The following is a 14527-nucleotide window of genomic DNA, read 5'->3' as shown; positions in this document are numbered from 1 at the left end:
GTCTCCATTTGTAGATTTCTCAACTCTTACCATAGGAGTGAAATGCCCATTCTTGAGAATCTAAGTGTATAATGGATTGGCCATCCAGATAAACAACAACATTTTCTTCTTTCATAGAATGTAGTTAGTCTTACCAAAAGTAGGGATTTTGATGCTACTGATTTTCTGTGTATTCATTCTTCCAAGATCTTGAATCTGTTTACTTTCAGATTTTGCTCTGATACCACTTGTTAGGTAATGAATTACACACAGAGGGGGGTGAATGTGTTTTATGTTTTTCTGCTTTCTTGAAGTGTTTTTGGTGATGAATAAAGTAAAATAAAACCTTATAGTGAAATGTGTTAGTACTGAATTTAAACAGATAACATAGTGAACACCGATCTTTCAAAACTCACTTAATTTTATATTAAAATTAAGAATGTTTTGCTATAAAATTTCTAGGCTCTTTGTTAATAAGAGCTTAGCTTCTTCCTTGAAAGAATACAAGATTTCTGATCTAAATTGTTACATCTAAAATAAAGCATCCAGTTTTTACTTTATAGAACAATAAACACTGGTTATTACACAGTATGCAGTAGCATGTACCAAACCCTATTTTTGGATAACCAAAACTTTCTATTTCTGGCTTAGTGTATCTTTTCTAATCTTTCATGCCTGTAACTTTACTTAGCTAGTTAATCTTGGCCTTTGATCTCGTACTCTTCAAGCTGCTTTTGTAGACTTGTCAATCCAACTGATTGGATTATTTGTTGATTGATAATCTTGGATATCTAATTGGCCTGTACTTTGTACTTTGAGTTTTACCTCGAGATCTCCAGTTTGATCAATAGAGAACTCGACATCTCGATAAGTATATTGGCTTATCAAGATCTCTAATAACTCTATAGATGTTTGACTTATCGAGGTCTCTGAGTTCTCTATAAGAGAATTCGGCTTTTCAAGATCTCTTATCTTCATGTCTTCATTTTTAATTATTGATGTCTCTGAGTTCTCTAGTGATAAATAGACTTATCGATATCTCAGATATCTCTAGTGATATTTTGACTTATCGATATCTCAGATATCTCAGAGTTCTCTAGTAAAGAAATGACTTGTCGGTATCTCCAATCTTCATGTCTTCAATTTGGCTTGTCGATATCTCCGAGTTCTCTAGTAGCTTTCCTGACTTCTCGATAAGTCATTCTGGAGTTCTCGAATGACTTCTCTATAACACTTAATCTGTTACTTGTAAGGATCTTGACTTGGAATATTTTTCCCAAAACATATTTATTCAACTTCAAGCTTCTTTATAATTCTTCTAAGGCATGATCTTCTTGATCTTCTTCTAGATAGAATTCTTAGGCTTAATACTGTTTACAAAAAAAGACTCCAGTCTGCCCTTGAACATTTTTACAGACTTAAGTGGTACAATACAAAATGCAAACTTAGATTAAAATACAACTTACCTGGGGTTTTCAATTTGACTTAATCTTGTTATAGTAAAGGTATGTCTTGGACAACAGTGTCATCTCTCACTACCACAATTATCTTATAGTTATAACACACAATTTACATTCTTATTGAGTGTGAGCTAAAAAGTATGTTGAATGGAAGGAAGTTTTATGGTGTTTTTGTTAACATATAAGGGGAAGGCAATGAGCTTCAATTATTTATCTTTGAAAGTTACATACTAATAGATATAACAACCCACGAAATTTTTTGGGAATACCGTATTCCATTATCAATCCTTATTTTACACGGGCACTCTGGGCAGGAATTGTAGTACCAGCCATCGTGGCGGGAGACATCAATATTTTTTTGCCTCACATAAAAACCTTAAAACCTTTTTTGCTTGAAGAGAGAGTTAGGAAAAAAAAGGTTTGTTTAATTTAAAGTGCGGAGTGCTTTTATTTGTTGTGATTACCTATTTGCCTGGTGGGAGTTCAGCGTCTAGTAACTCCTGGATTGTTGCAGGCGTGACAACATTTTCTTCCATGGAACAAATCTTTTTCGGGACGGTGGCAGCAGAGTTGTTGGGCCATTCCCTATTGATGCTAGCATTTTGTCCATGAGGTCTTTGACAGGTTCGTACTCTATGTTGAAGTATGATTTTGTAGCATCCCCGTTTGATAAGATTATATTAGTGCCTGAGGTGACATAATATGATTGTAGATGTAAAACTTATTGGTTATGCTACCTGATGACTTAAATATTTTGTTCCGGATATCATATCAGTAGCCTTCTATTTTAGTTAAATTGGTTTTTTTCCGTCTTCTTTATGGGCCTATTATTTGTGGAATTGAAATTGTTAGCTAGGTTTTAAAAATGTTGTTAATGTAATAGAATCAATAGAGCTATATCACTTAAATGGGTAATTTTAATGTGATTGTTTTTAGGTACACAATATTCTACATTGTTTGAGAGACTAAGTTGGCAGTAGAGAACCTGTGTTTGGCCTACTTTCTCGATCATACATGTAATGTGAAACATGAGTACTCCGTTAAAAAGGAAAGTTTGTTAACATTTATATTTGTGAATTTGGCTAAACCGAGTTTCATAAATCTGAGTGTTAGCTATTGAGTGCAACACAAAGGGGGGTGAATGTGTTTTCTTGATTTTTAGCCTTTTAAACAGTTTGGATATTGGTGAACAAAGCAATCTCTAATTTGCAGAGATATTGTGTTAAACAGGATCAAGACAACAAGCACAATAATTCAAAACTCACTTAATTTGTATTAATTAAGTTTATCTTAATACAAATTTTGTGTTCTTAAAAATATAAGAACTCAGCTTCTTCCTTGAGAGTATACTATAAAATTTAGATATGTTTGTTACAACTAAAAACAAAGGACCGGTGTTTACTTTATAGATTAGTAAACACGGGTTTACACAACATGCAATAAGATGTACTAAACCTTTTTCTAAGCAATCCCTGATTCTTTCTATTTTTAGCTTAGTAAATCTTTGCACAATCATGTAAGTCTATGACTATCCTTTGTCAGTTAATCTTGTATTCTTCCAGCTGCTTAGTAGACTTTCCAATATAGTGAATAGATCATTTATTGATTGATAATCTTGAATATTTAACTTGTATGCATTCTATATTTGAGAGGCATATCGAGATTTGCAGTTTGTTCTATAAAGAAGTGACATCTCGATAAGTATAATGACTTATCGAGATCTCTGATTCTCTATAGGTATACTTGACTTGTCGAGGTCTCTAGATACTTGCATGGAAAATGACTTGTCGATATGTTTGAGATCTCTACATGTAGAATTGACTTGTCGATATCTCTGAGATCTCTATAAGCATTTTGAATTGTCGATATCTCTGAGATCTCTAATGAGAAATCGACTAATAGATATCTCCAATGCTTCACATCTTTATTTAGGCTTGTCGATATCTCTGAGTTCTCTATATACAGAAATGACTTGTCGATATCTCTGAGATCTCTATAAGCATTTTGACTTGTCGATATCTCTGAGATCTCTAATAAGAAATTGACTTGTAGATATCTCCAATGCTTCACATCTTCATTTTGACTTGCCAATATATCTGAGACTTCTCTATAAGCCATTTTGGACTTCTCGATAAGTCATTCTGGACTTCTCGAATGACTTCTCGATATGACTTGATTTGTGACTTGTCGATATCTTGACTTAGAACAATTTTCATAAAATAATTTTATTCAACTCCGAGCTTCTACACTTTTCTCTGAGGTATGATCATGGCTTGATCTTCTTCCAGAGTTTATTCCTTAGCTTGAATATGTTTACAGAAAAATACTCCAGTCTAATCTTCTAACCTTTTTACAGACTCAAGTAATACAATACAAAATACAAAATTAATTATCAAATAACTAAATCGCAGGGTTGTCAATGTGACTTAGTCTTGTTATTTATATAGGCATGTCTTGCACAACAATCTCCCCCAATTTGTGAGGAGATTGCTTATCACAAATTCATGCCTGATAACAAGACTAACCCTAAGATAAAATAAATTACCTAAAACTTGATAGATTAACAAATACAAACTTTTATACATTTGATGATTACATAAGTTAAACAGTTACATCCATCAAGTGAATTTTTATATCCTGATTATTTCTTAATGAGGTCCTTTAGATTTACTAGCACTTGGAGTTATTCTATTATTTCAATCCCTCTTAGAGCTTTACAAGCTTGAGCCATTCATCTAATGTGTAACCATTGAGGTAACCAACTCCGAATCTTGTAAATCTTCCAACTTGTATGTTCAGAAAATGTCCATCCTTTGATATTCTACTCATCCCCCTTGACTTGAGCTCATTTGATCTCTGCTTAAACATCTCTATCTCTTTTGCATATTTTATGTCCCCTTCCTCTTTTTCAGCCTTCAATCTTGCATGTCTTTCATCCCTCCCACTCAACCTTTTAGACATCACATCCTTCCACATTCTTGTGCTTGTATCCTTATCCTTCATCAAGCTAATTGCCCACTTCAATTCTGTGGTTGAAAAAGTTTCCATTACTATCATGTTAAGCAAAATAAAGGTGCCATCCATGTAGCAGATTCTGACTTCTGCTAAAGATATAACATCAACTTTGACAATTTCTTTAGATAGTTGTTGGAAAAAGTCATCATATGTGATGCACATGTTTAGAGGCAAAAAGCTAGTTTGATTGAAACAGTTCCAGATGACCCCAACACCAGTTTGCATTTTCCTTGGTTTTCTTCCAACATTCTTGTAGTGAGTTATGGTTGGAGGTTTGAATGAAGTTAGGTTTGTGATTTTCTTTAGTATGCAATGGCTTGATCTGATTGGTATATTGAGTAGGGTGTTTGCAGTTTGTTTGTACAAGTATTTTGGATTTTGAGATGGGTTTGGTTCAGATAGTGTTTGGCTAGGTTTGGTGGTTTGAGTTTGTGAGATTTAGATTTGTTGGACAAGTTTCTTGGTACGTTCTCCATCTTCCTTTCTCTTCCTTCTACTTTCATCTCCCTTCTTTCCATCATCTCTTTTCTTTTCATCCTTCTTCTTACTGCCAATTATCTTTGTAGATTGACTCGGATTTGAGACAAAAGGTTTTTTCTCATCATTCTTCTGCTCATTATCATCCTTGTCATCTTTTGTATTGAATTGAGTTGTTGGTAACATGGTTTCATCATTCTGTAGATATCTACCCAAAATCCTGATCATCTCCTCATCTTCAATTATCTTCTTCTTCTTAGATTTGGGATCAGTTTCCAATGTCATGATGAGTCTTAGATTACCCCTTACACAGTTCTTGGGGATTGTGAAATATTTACACTTCATGGTTTGTGAACAGATGTAGGCCCACCCCTTGCTTGGATGGAGATAGGATTCAGGAAAAGTAGCTATCTGAGCTTTCTTGAGTTCATTCAGCAATTGGGTGTCCTCTGCAATGACTGGAATAACTCTAGCAATTATTACAGCCAGCTGAGATGCTCTCATGGATTGAAGATTTAAGAGAGACACCTGTACAAACCACGGTCATTGACATTGGCCATTATCCTTTTCTCCAAAAAGTTTCCAACCTTGACAATCACCACCCTAAGAAAATTGATGTTGTTGGCCAAGGCTCTCTTCAAAGTGATGTAGTTATTGTGAAGAGAGACTCTTAGCACTATTAATAGCTCATTGAACTATTTGTCTTGACAGAGTACTTCTGTAGCTTTTTGGAGTCTGTATTTTCCAACATCTTGAGAAATTTTTACTTGTCTAGAGCTTTGACCTGAGTGAGATGTAGATTTTCCAGTTCCAGCTTCTTTTGATTGTGTATATTTTCCATCTTCCATAGATTGTTGAATTATAGCTTTTATCTCCCCCTTAGTCTTGGTAGCAGGTAGAAGTAGAGGAGTTGGAATTTTTGGCCTCACAGCTTTAGGTAGGGCAGGTAGTGGAACATTCAAGGCACCCACAATAGCTCCCAAATAGACAGAATTCTGCATTTGGAGATGTTTGCGGGAGTCTACTAGGGTCCTTATGTCATTTTGTTGACTCTGCACTAGAGTAGTGAGAGGTGTGACCTGAGTTGTGAGCGAATCATTTGAGGCTTGCAGACTGGAGACTTGTTGTTGAAGAGATTGAATTTGGAGATTTGTGGATGTGGAGACTGGTTGTTGTGATCTTGAGGAGAGAGGAGCACTAAAGGTGGCTTGAACAGATTCATTGATGCCTTCCATCAATAATATTGAAGGTTCATATCTTTCTTGATGAACTTGGTCCAACTTGACTCTTGTGTCATTGTTGTTTGTGATTTGATTTTGGACAACTTCATGAAGAGCCATAAATGATTGCTTTAAGTTCTTGATGCTCTGCTCCATACTAGTGACATCAAATCTGGCCATTTGATCATTAAACTTGTTGGACTTATTTTTGATTTCTACTTGAGTTGGCACAAGGTCATCCAATTTATCTTTCACTAATCTCCTGATTCTGTCTTGATGACTGTTCATTATCTGTTGTAGTGCTTTACCAATAAGGTGAAAAGCTTTGAGTTGTGCATTGTAGACATCTGTAATGGCATCATAAACTTTATGTGGACTGAGATTCTTGGCATTGCTTCCTAAAATAGTGACATACTATTCTCTAAATCTAGCCAAAACCTCATCCATTTCAAGACTGAAATCTTTATCTAACCAAGCATCCACATTCCCATCCTACTCAGCTTCATTGACAATCTTCTGTTGCTATTTTTCAACATCTTCTTTGTAAGATAGCCTGATAGTCCTGATTGGACATGTCAGTTGTGAGTAGCTGTTGGGTAATGTTTGTAAGGCCAGAAAGTTGGTCCACAAGGAGATCATTCATGGTTATTAGCTGGGTTTGAGCATCCTGCAACCATTGTAAGATGAGGTGTGAAGGTTGTTGGGCAGGATTGGATGTAGATGGGATGTCTTTTTGGTACGAGGTGGAGGGTCGTGAGGTGGTAGGTAACCCTGTGATTGGTATCACAGTTGAACTCACAGTAGAAATTATGGTTGTGACAGTGTATTGTTCACCAGTAATGAGAACCTCCATGGGAATTTGAGGGAATTTGACTAGGTTACTGTCATTTACCATGGCCTCAAACCCTTGTTCTTCTTACAAAGAACTGGCACCTGAATGTGCTTGACTTGTCTCCCTAATAGTTGGATCATTGATAATTGGATTCCTAGCTACAATTGACAAAGCAATTTCAGCTAGGGCTTTGAGGGAAGTTGTCCTTACATGAGGAACCTTCAATTGAATTGGAGAGGATTTAGATATCTCCTCCTCAGGAGTACTACCCTCAAACCTTTCAATCTATGTAGATTAATTTGCACATGAAGGTGCATTTGGTACTACCACAGGGTCTTCAGTAAAAACTGATGAAACCCCTGTGTTTTTGTTGGTGTCATCAAGATCTACCCCGGCTTATAGCCTCTCACCAACTGAATGTGTTTCCTAGGTGGTGAGCACAGTCTCTTGAACTGTGTCACTTGATTTTGACAACACTTGAGAAGTGAATTAAAGTGTTACATTGTATGTAGAATAAATTTGATATATAAGATTAGTGATTTGAGAGTTGAGTGTTGGCAGCTCCCCCCGAATAGATGAGGGAGCTTCAAAAGATGTGCTCTCATTGTGTGTTCCATCATCATTTCTTATTTCATAAACTTGAGTGTGCTCAAGTTATGGTGCAGACTCTTTACAAGATGCACTAGGGAGAATGCTTTGTTCAATAGAGACACCTTGTTGAGAGGATGCCCCTAGAATTTGTTTTAATCCCTCTTTTACAACTGCATCCATTTGGGAGGATACAGAGGTAGTAAATTGAGTGGTCAACTCAGTTTTCTTTACCTTCTTTGGATTTTTGACCAAGGTAGACTCTGGTTGTGTTTGGTCCTCACCACTCTTATTCACAACAGTCAAGGGTGCCTGCTTTTTCTTCTTTTTATTCACTCCACCCTGTTGGGAGGATGAAGTGGTTGGTTTCCTACCTTCTAATGGTAGAGAAGGAAGGGTATTAGTTTGGGAAGGCCCATGTCGGTGTTCCCGTGTTTGTTCTTCCACAGGCATATGAGCCATAATTGTGCTATATGTTACAGTAGACCTCATATCAGGCATAGGGTAAGGGTAAGTCATGAATTTCTCCAACATAAATGTAGTGATTCTAAGACTTACAGGTACCTTATTCTTTGTAATAAGCGAGCCAAATAGTATTTTGGACACCTATTTACAATTGCATATATTTGTTCTATCAATACCATTAAGTAAATGAATGTCTTGAACTTTATGATTTAAAGTAGACATTATAAACCTAGAAAAGAAAATTTTCTTACCTCTTGTAGCCAAAGGCACTGTGAGCCTGGTGCTGAGTTCCTCCAGAATTAAGAGCACCACATTTATGTGTCTGTTGTTAGCCATGGAGAACACCAGCTTCTGAACCACACTTGAGATGTTGTCATACCCTGTCTTTCTGCAGGTGAAAGCCCTTACTATAGAATCAAACAAGAATGACCATTCCCTCCTCAAATGCTTCTTGTTCAAGCTAGCAAGGTTGATTTTTTCACTGTAATTGACAAAGTCCATGAATTCAGCTAGTTCCTATTGAGTAGGCACCTCCATCAAGTTATTAGTAGGAATTCTCAGAGCTTTGTTGACATCATCCTCATTAAATTCAACTTGTTGGCCTCGAATTGAGCAGTCCAACACTAGAGATACAACCTGAGACTCATGCACAACTGTTCTCACCACAGATGAGTTCCATAATTCATTGAGAACATCCATATACAAAATAGGATTAGCAGTTAAGGCACCTGCAAAGTATGTCTCAGACAGAAACTGGACAAAGCTCTTGAAGCTGTCAGGAACTTGATTAGCATCTGTAGAAGCCATGTAGTAGGTGCCCTCCTTGGGGATGAAAGCTCTAACAGTTTTTGATGCCATTTTAAGTATTTGAATTTGAGTGGGTAAGAGATTTGAAAGAGAAAAAGTTTAAAATGAGAGAGAACGGTTAAGATTTGCAAAAGCTAGGTCACTTGAGATCTCGAAAGTGTATAGAGGGGTTATGTCGAGATGTCTTGGTATTTATAGAAAAGGTTAAGTGACTTGTCGAGAAGTAGAAATAAACGGTTGGGATTTTCTTATCGAGAAGTCACATGTGAGAGTAGATACATATCGATATGTCACTTTCATGACTCTTATTGAGAAATCGGTAATGACTTATCGAGATGTCAAATAAATACCCAGTTTGTCCTGAATGGACTAAATTTTTCCAATTTTTTTTGAATAAATCAATATAAAATTCAATGAGTTTGTATCAAACGTATTTTACTAAAATAATTTATTAAATTAAATTATTTTAGTTCTAAGTTTTTCGAGAAGTCTAATATATATACATATAGAGAACTCTATGAATTAATATATATCGAGATCTCTACAAGACTTATCGAGAAGTCATAATGAGACTTGTCAAGAAGTCCTTCGAGAAGTCAAGAAAATGACTTGTCAAGAAGTCCTTCGAGAAGTCAAGAAAATGACTTGTCGAGAAGTCAATTAGACTTATCGAGAACTCAGTTCTCTATATACTTTTGTTCCTTTTTATTATGTCTTATGCTAATTTCACATATTGAAAATGTAAATTAACAATTAAACAGTTTTCTTAGAATTTGAAAAATTCCAAGCTAAGGTTGGAATTATGAAAAATAAATATGCAGAGAATTCTGAAATATTTATAACTCATATTCCAGTTAATTTCCAATTAAATTAAATAAACTTTGATTCACTGGTAATTAATCTGCTGCAACGCATTAGCTGAGTTTTTGCCTTTAGGATGAAGAAATTAACATTCCAATTTCACCTACAAGTCTGGTGAAAATTGCTTCATCCAAAGGTTTACTAAAAATGCCAGCTAATTATTTTTCTGTTGGAACAAAAATGAGCTCAACAGTACCATTTGCAGCATGTTCTCTAATAAAATGGTACATTACATCAATATGCTTTGTGCTAGAATGATTAACTGGATTGGAAATAATAGAAATAGCACTAGTATTGTCACACAAAATTGGAATTTTGTAACACTAGGCCATAGTCCATTAGTTGATTTCTATCCAAAACACTTGAGCACAGAAAATTCAAGCAGCTATGTATTCAGCCTCAGCTATGGAAGTTGACACAGATTGTTGTTTCTTACTATACCAGGATTCAAGTCTTTTTCTAAGAAATTGACAGCTTCCACTAGTAAAAAATTTTTCAACCCTGCATCCAGCAAATTCTACATCTGTGTATCCAACAACTTCAAATCCAGTTCCCTTATAATACCACAATCTCAAGTTTGGTGTTCCCTTCGAGTATCTGACAATTCTCTTTATAACCATCAAATGTGATTCCTTTGGATTGGCTTGAAATCTTGCACACATATATGTTGCAAACATAATATCTGGTCTAATAGCAGTCAAATAAATCAAAGATCCAATCATTCCTTTACAACCTAAAATGTCTACACTTTTTTCTTTCTTATCTTCATCAAATATTGTAGCTATAGATATATGTGTTGATGCATGTGAACAATTAACCATTCCAAATTTTTTCAATAAGTCTTTAACATACTTGGTTTGGCTGATGAAGATTCCATCACTTCTTTGACTGACTTGAAGTCCAAGAAAGTAACTTAATTCTCCCATCATGCTCATTTCATATTCACTCTGTGTGACGGCCTCAACCCCGGGGTCAGGAGTTGACGTCACTAAACACAATTACCCAAAATTATAACAATAGAGATATTATTAAAATATACTAACTTGACCCCAAACCAAGATCCGATCCAGGTTCAAGTATAATTCAGATTCTCACTATTACAAACTCTTTATTCACTATCTAAGACACACTAACTTTATTCAGCAACTCTTCAGACCTCATGGTCTGATACAAACTACCTCAGAGGAGCCAGGTCCAGTAGGGGCGAGAACACGGGTCGGTCTGACTGATCTTCTAGGCATCTGCGAAATATACATAACAGTTTGCAAGGGTGAGCATAATCGCTCAACAGTACCAAATATGAATAACAGATTAAAACGGTAATGTAACAATAATGGGAACAGAGCTGTAATCATGATATCAACATTTCATAATGATAATCAAAGTAACTGGATATCACTAACTAGCATGCTTTGTGAAAATAACATTATAGTGTGTTGCGTAATACCAGAGTCCAATTTTAGCATGCTAATCATTTTATAAAAACCGCTGTATCAATCAATCATGCTTTCATATAATTCACAAATCCCAATCAGATACATAGCGGATATGTGAAGACAGCTGATCAGGCTATCAACACCAGACGGCTCTAACTGGCATCCCATTTACCTGTTCCGGAACTCAGAGACTAGCTAGGTCTCTGACCTGCTGGACTAATCGGTTTTATAATGCGCGCAACCGAATTAGCCTCTTACGCCACCTCAATAGGCCTACTCTGGCACCAATGTATCCCATATCTGACTGTTTTATCCAGTTTTCAAAACACTCGTACCTATCTCATTTCAAAACCATTTATTTAACCAGCACACATATAAAAATCCAGTTCGCAAATCATTTCATTCAAGATAGGTACCTTTCGAAGTTACTTCTCCCCAAAACAATTCGAAAACAGTGATTTTATAACTACGGGGGATACGTAACTTAAAACGTTTCTGTTCCATTACGAGAATAAAACATTTAGCTATTCATATACACTGAACCATAAAAGAATGGTCAGGGATACTTGCCTTGCAATGCTTTACAAACCCTAATAGCTTTCACGCTGACTTTGATCCTGGAACAACTCGACTGGGATCTACAATTACAGAATACCCTAATTATACTGACATGCTTGATATCCTCAAATCCTAATAACCCCAAATCCGACAACCCGACTCGTATTATTATTATACATATAACCATGTAATTATATTTCTCGAACATAAATAGGAATATCACGTAAAACATAATTATATACGATTACAAATATATTTTTTTTAGAAAATTTTGGCAGCAACTTCTTTATTTATAAGACTACCCGTCGATTATAATCGACGTCAACAATTTTTAACAATCCACAACATTATTCCGTACAATCCAATACCAATCAAGATTAGTTATTTAAATCCAAACATAATTTACATAATTATTTTATTTTATTTATTTATAGAATTTAGGACTCAGAACATCGTCATCACCGTCCACCGTTGACTCACCGAAGTTCATTGTCAACGGCGGCACAATTTATTGGCGCCCGATATATTATGGGTTCCCAAATAAATTATACCGATTATTTTAAAATTTATTTCCAACACGAAAAATTAATATCACGAATGTTAATCAATAATTCCCTGCAATAATGGAATTTAAAAAAAAATTAAAATCTGCAATAATCCAACCCAATAGAACATAAACAGCCCACAAAATCCAAACCAACAACACTCAAACAGCCCAACAAGGCCCAACAACCAAAAACCCAACTGCAAAAACAGGCCCAACAGTAAGGCCCAAAATGTTCGGCCCAACTGCAAGCCCAAACCACAGAGAAGCATCGCACACAGCCACAGCACACGGCTGCAACCACACCAACACACGCGCCACCGCGCAGAACACACACACAAATTACAAACACACACGCACATCACAAACACACACACACACTTACTCACATAGGCACAAATATATATAACCACATGCATATACACAAATTAACAGCACAATCGAACCAGCCAAGCAAGGAATTCAAGCGGCGGCTCACCGAAAATGGCCGGAAAACAGAAACGGCGACGGAACAGGGTAGCCGAAACACGGGGATAACAAGAAACGAGAAGAGAGAGTGAAGAGAGATAACGAGAGAGATGAGAGAAGATAGATTTTGAGAGAGATGGAGTGCGAGAGAGACAGAGATGAGAGAGAGCGAGAGATTGAGACTGAGAGAGAGACTGAAATGGCACAAAGAAAAACAACTGCATCCAACACGTGTCCTGTGAAAATGGGATACGTGTTGGTTTATTATTAATTCAGAATTCTAAATCCCCGGAACCCCTTTTATATCCCGATAATACACTTTTAACGAACCAAGTAATATTGATAACATGTTGAAATAGATTCCAACCAATCCAAAAAGATTCGATATATTCCGAAGTAGTTAAAAACATAACTTTCAAAATTTTAAACTAAATTTTAAAAACACAATTTATACCCGCTTTTAACAAATAAACGAATCAACGCGCGGGTAAAACGACTTCCGAAAATTTCCAAAATAATTTTAAAATTCTCAAAATAATACGAACTTAATAAAATGTAAGTTTCATAATTTTTAAAGATTCCCACAATTAAATATGGATTTTAGCATTTAACACACTCAGAAATTCATTTAAAAAAATGAATAATTTACAAAATATTGATTTCTCAATTTTATAAAGTCCTAAAAATAATTATTGAAATTATAAAATTAGAAAACCAATTTTTAAGACAACGCCAATATTTATGGAATTAAAATTACAATAAAATCACTTTTACAAATGAAATAAAATCACATAACTTACCAATAAATCACATAATTCCAATCCCACATATCAACAAATCATAATTAATTAAATAACAATCAGTAATCGCTGCCAAAATCAATACACACCTTTTATTTATTTACTTAAACTTTTATTACACTTCCAAGTATAAAATAAAAATAAAAATACACGAGTCGTTATATCCTTTCCTCTTTAAAAAAGATTCTGTCCCCAGAATCTGACTCAGCTAAACAAGTGAGGATATTTATCAAGCATGTCTGACTCTAATTCCCAAGTAGACTCTTCTACTCGAGGATTTCTCCATAAAACTTTTACTATAGGAATTGACTTATTTCTAAGGACTCGTTCCTTATGGTCTAGGATTTGAACCGGTTGTTCTACATAGGACAAATCTGGTTGAAGCTCAATCGGTTCATATTCTATAATTTGATTCGAATTAGGGACATAGGGCTTCAACATAGATACGTGGAACACATTATGAATGTGCTGCCACTGCGGTGGTAATGCTATCTCATAAGCGACCTTTCCCACTCTCTTCAAAACCTCAAAGGGTCCTATAAATCTAGGGCTAAGTTTACCCTTCTGACCAAATCGTACTAACCCTTTCCAAGGCGATACTATTAGTAACACCAAAGCTCCTATCTCAAAGTCCATGTCTTTCCTATGCAAATCTGCGTATTTTCTTTGTCTATTTTGAGCTGCTTCCAATCTTTTCCGAATCAACACTATGGCATCTCTAGTCTGGTGAACCAACTCAGGGCCTAACACTTTCTTTTCTCCTACCTCATCCCAGTACAATGGTGATCTACACTTTCGCCCATACAAAGCTTCATAAGGTGGCATCCCTATACTGGCATGGTAGCTGTTATTATACGAGAACTCAATCAAAGGTAGGTGCTCGTCCCAATTACCCTTAAAATCTAGAACACAGACTCTCAACATATCCTCTATGGTCTGAATCGTTCTCTCACTTTGGTCGTCCGTCTGAGGGTGATAGGCGGTGCTCATATTCAATTTCGTTCCTAGGCACTCTTG

The 14527-nt window shown here is 35.7% G+C and overlaps 1 long non-coding RNA gene across 1 annotated transcript in view; it reads left to right on the top strand.

Moving 5' to 3' along the window:
* Positions 1 to 1632: 1632 nt before the first annotated feature.
* Positions 1633 to 14527, top strand: part of LOC141706242 (uncharacterized) — a 29240-nt gene continuing 16345 nt past the window's right edge. Inside the window, exons 1-2 of the long non-coding RNA XR_012568721.1 lie at positions 1633 to 1857; positions 1954 to 2063. This is a non-coding gene — a long non-coding RNA (uncharacterized LOC141706242). The remainder of the gene's footprint in view (positions 1858 to 1953; positions 2064 to 14527) is intronic.

Source organism: Apium graveolens, chromosome 2 (assembly GCF_009905375.1).
Source record: "Apium graveolens cultivar Ventura chromosome 2, ASM990537v1, whole genome shotgun sequence".
Taxonomy (NCBI): domain Eukaryota; kingdom Viridiplantae; phylum Streptophyta; class Magnoliopsida; order Apiales; family Apiaceae; genus Apium; species Apium graveolens.
The sequence above is the reverse complement of the archived record's forward strand: the minus strand, read 5'-3'. Positions and strand labels throughout refer to the sequence as shown.